At 31.6% G+C, this 5,049-nt stretch overlaps 1 pseudogene; it reads left to right on the forward strand.

The window, feature by feature from the left end:
* Positions 1-946: 946 nt before the first annotated feature.
* On the forward strand, positions 947-2,260 carry LOC133790024 (ureide permease 1-like; annotated as a pseudogene).
* Positions 2,261-5,049: the final 2,789 nt, after the last annotated feature.

The following is a 5,049-nucleotide window of genomic DNA, read 5'->3' on the forward strand; positions in this document are numbered from 1 at the left end:
ATGTCAAGCTCGGAACCCGTGATCCGAGGTCATCCGAGAATAGACGTACTTCGATGTCTGTCTTTCGAGCTTGTGAGGATTTCGAGGCTACCATCTTCGAGGTTGCCCTTGCTTTGTAGGTTCGGTGCCTAGGTGGCGGACACGTGTTCCAGACATTACAAGCCCATTCCTAACGAATCCAGCTTTCAAGATCACAATTCTTAAAGCTCGAAATCTGGGTGTAACAGTATGCTTATGTATGATCTCATGATTTAGGTGAGTTTCTTGATTTCACTTGAATAATTTTCCTTATACACATGACAGTTTGTGGAATAAGTCTTTTTTTTCTTTGTTTACAATTAAATGATTAACTAAGCATTTAAATCTTTTTGTCTGTGTGTTAATCCTCAATATAGTATCAAGTGTTTATGACTGTGTTCCTTTGACTTCTTTGCTCCACATTGACTTGTGGGTGTGCTTTTCTTATATTCTTCTTGTTACTGTGTTATAAATGGGAATATAATTTGATCATGATTATTACCTGTATCTTAGTTGGACACTTTGATTATGATTTTGATCATGAATTAAAAGATTAAGATGCTTATGTTCAGCAAAATACTTCCAAGAAATATGATTAGTACAAGTACATAATGAAACAAGTTGGTAGCATTTGAGGGATTAAACTATAGCAATGAAAGAAAAAAAAAAGGGATAATATAGCCTCATCAGTCATCAACCTTCTGCAAGAACACATCATAATGAAAATTTCATCTGTTTGCCATAAAAATATTGCTAGACAATTTTATTGTGACAGTCTTGTCTCCATGAAGTTTAATAAAAAGGTCCAATTATTATGAGACATGTCTAGAATCCATTATTTTTTGTTTTTCCTCTTCTTTTTGTATATAATTCTTTTGGCTACTCCTTCTCATGATTAATTCAGTATTGATTATGTTTTTTAGCTCATTACAAGTGTTGAATCACAAATATTCAACACTTGCATATATTTAGATAAAGTTTAGTTCATTCATTCTCTATTCTCTTTGATGAATGTGGTGCTATTTGGAGAGACCAGTGATAAGGAACACAGCATAATGAAAATTTCATCTGTATGCCATAATGGAGTTGTATTGTATTGTATGTATTTGGTTTCGATTCATGTTAGGGTGATTGGTGTAGGATAATTGGCCTTCTGTGATGTTTGCAATGGCAGGAGGGGTGGTACTTAGCCTTGGAAATATCTCAACTCAGTATGCTTGGGCTTTTGTTGGCTTATCAGTCATAGAAGTGATCACTGCAAGCATAACAATTGTTATAGGTCCTTTCTTTCATTCTCTCTCTATCTCTGACCACTTATAAATGTTGATGTTTATCTGTGTTGCTCTTATAGATACTGAATTTTTTGCTTCTGTTGCAATCTTTAATGGTGACAGGAACAACCTTGAATTACTTTTTAGACAATAGAATTAATAGAGCCAAGATCCTTTTCCCTGGCGTTGGCTGCTTCTTGGTTGCAGTTTGCCTTACTTCTACTGTCCACTCATCTAATGCAGCTGATATTAAAGAAAAGCTTGAAGGTTTTTCATCTAAAGAGGGGTATGTTTCATTCATTAAATGTTAAGGATATCAAAGAATTATCTTGTTTTTATTCATTTTTAAAAATAAAATCATCGAGCTTGTTGAGTGATGTAATTTTTACTTAATTGTTTTTTTTTTTGATGGTGCACTTAAGGATAATGAGAATGAGTATAAAACTAGGTGTACCATTATAGATGGCACTGTAAAAGACAATAATTTTTAGTATGGAAAATCAATTAAAATTCTCACATTTAGATGAAAAGTGATAATCTTGTGTTGCAAAAATACTACACAACAATATTTGGACGCTCATCACCTGACATTCAAATCCAAACATCTCAGATTCTCTATCACATTTACTAATTATAACTCTTGCTATAGGTGTTTGGGAAAAGCACTCTCATTGGAATGTCCATATGTTTCTTTGCTGGTGTTTGCTTTTCTCTATTCTCACCAGCATTCAACTTGGCAACAAATGATCAATGGCATACATTGAAAGATGGGGTTCCTCACTTGGTTGTCTACACTGCATTCTTTTACTTCTCAGTATCTTGTTTTGTCCTTGCTATAATCCTCACATCGCATTCCTTTACTGCCTTGTGCTGGACTTACAGAAATCATCATTCAAGGCTTATATGTTGAATATTTAAGACTACTTGAATACTTTAAGAACATTTTGTTGTTGATAATAGTGTTGAATGTTTTAAACTAATTTGTGGATTGTTAATATAATGTTGAATGTTTTTACTATTTGTTATTTGAAAATCAAGTTCATTTGATGATGCTAGTATATATTAGAAAGCTAATTTTAATTATATAAAAAAAATTAAAATATAATAGAATAAATTAGTGTTATATAAATGAATATATAATGAGAATTTAAACTTATCTAAATATTAAAATAATACGAAAAATATGTTATAATATCTATTACAATAACACTTTTTATAAGTAAAGAATTTTGTTATGCAAACTTCATTATATAACTCAAATAATGTGTTATACTAAAGTGTAGTATAACACAAATTTATAAGTATTGAAATGTGTTATATAATCGACTATAAATAATATAATTAAAAACTTATCTATTTATTAAAATAACACAGAAAGTGTGTTATCGTTGACAGTATAATAACACATCTGTATAGCAATTATAAAGTGTTATGTAAAGTACCCTGACCTACGATAACATAGTCGGTCTTAACACATCAAAAAGTGTTATGGTATGTTTTTATAACATATTTTTGGTGTTATTAAAAACATTTTTTCTTGTAGTGGAACTTGGATTGTGTGGTATGAGAATGGTTCGAATAAAGAAGAAGAAGATAAACTTTTTGTTTGACAAAAAATTCTGACAACTATTCTGAATTGTATTTTTGTTATGTTGTCTATTGTTTTCTTCTTCTTATTCTATATCATATATATAGAGATTATTCTATACTTTATTATTCCTAATAATAATAGTAATATAATTATAATATCATAATGATGATAGGAATAGATTTAGGTAAATATCTAACTTACAAAATTTGAAAAAACTATTTTCAAATTATTAATTAACTAAATAAATAAAATAAAAACAACACTGATATAATATCAGTGTAGTAGTACACGCATGACACAATCTCTGGACTGTTCGTGAACTGCCATTCCCTTTTCAGGGATATTTTATTTATTTATTTAACTAAAATCAATCTCCCACAAAATTAGGTACTAATATTTTTAAGGGAAAGATGACAACCATATTTCAAAACTTAAATTTTAAATTCAAAATTCAAATTGTTGATCGTCATTATCATCTTTTAAAATTCAATAAATCAAAAACTATTTTTTGAGTTACCAATTTTATTTTCTCACACTCAAATAAAATAATTGATTTCAAAAATTAATTAATTAATTTATATATATGAATTTCGAAAATTATATATTTAAATTATAAATATATTTTTGAAAATTAATAATTAATTCCAAATGAATTATTTAAACTCAATTATCATATAATTGCATACTTGACCTGAAGAATAAAATTCTTCTCAAATTCCCAAATTACAGTTTTACCCTTGTGTTGACGCGGTTCTTCGCCAACAGGTTATTAAGAAAATAAGAGGAAAGGATTAGTGCTTTTTCATGAACCGAAATAGATGAATGATCTTCTTATGGACTGGTGACACGAAATACGTTTTTTTAGGTGGTTCAAAGGTTAAAATCCTTCTACTCCACCAGTCAATATTATTACTATATGCCTGGTATTCTTTTACAGGGTATTTCCTTATACAATAGAATCCAACCCTTTGCAACTCCCAAGGTCTCCATATTTATAGGAGAGGGCACCTGGGGGTTGGTAAGGGGGGGTCGTCCCATGACCTTCTTATCTATCATATCACTTCTGTGACATTCATGATTAATTACTAAAACCTGACACATGAAGTGTGGTCTAATCAATAGGTAAGGGGGATAATGGGCCGCACGACCCAACCCAGTCGTGGGTGCCTGAATACGCACGTTCATGCTGCGTGTCCGAGAAGTCAGGGATATATCAGACACATGATGTCTGATATATGCACGTTTACCTTGCGTGGTTGACTTTACAAAAGGTCATAGCTTCCAACTCTAGCTCGTGGCACGAGCTGGATGCCTCCTCGACCTGCGGCCTTCACAGACCTGACTCGGTCCTTGAGTAGTCTTGGTGAACCTTTTGGATACCCGAGCTAACGAGGTAGGACCTGACGACAGTAGCTCTGGTCACGGGGGATTCACGTGGCTCAGATATAATTAGGCCATATCTCAGCTCGCTAATAGCCCGTTGGAAAATTAGGGCGCACACCTTGTATCAACACTTACCTTGATATGGTGTTGATAAAGTCACCATGGGGACCTATGGACCTATAATATCAAGCTCTAATAAATAGTATATTATTAATCAAAGCTTTTTTATTAAATAATAATATTTATTAATCTCATGATTACTCCACTATAAATATTAGATTGAACTCTTGATAATTATAGACATATATTTACTAAGTACTTTATTAAAGAATAAAGTGTTCATTGATGTAATCATTACATACAACATTAATCCTCTATTAATGGTTCATAATTAAAATGGAATAAAATTATCGTTTTACCCATTTAGTTATATCTTGTTCGTAGAGTACCATTGACTTTACTAGTGAATATGCCTGGCGATCCTCGATTTTTAGCTCCACTGGATTTCTAGGGGAATTAGCAACATCGGGGGCATCAACGACATTAAGAATGTCAGCAGGGGTATTAGCTGTTTTTCTTCCTCTTCCTCTGCTAGTTGCGGCCTGTGTTGCCCTTCTCGGTGCCATTGTAATATACTATGGTACACAACTTAATTTTAAAAATGAACTCTAAAATAAAGAAAACAAAAATTTATTCATTTACTCAATTAAAAGAAACCAGAGTTTAATACATCAAATAAGAAAGACAGAAAACATAAAAAGAACTTGAATTATTGGGTGTCTAATC

Source organism: Humulus lupulus, chromosome 7, assembly GCF_963169125.1.
Source record: "Humulus lupulus chromosome 7, drHumLupu1.1, whole genome shotgun sequence".
Taxonomy (NCBI): Eukaryota; Viridiplantae; Streptophyta; class Magnoliopsida; order Rosales; family Cannabaceae; genus Humulus; species Humulus lupulus.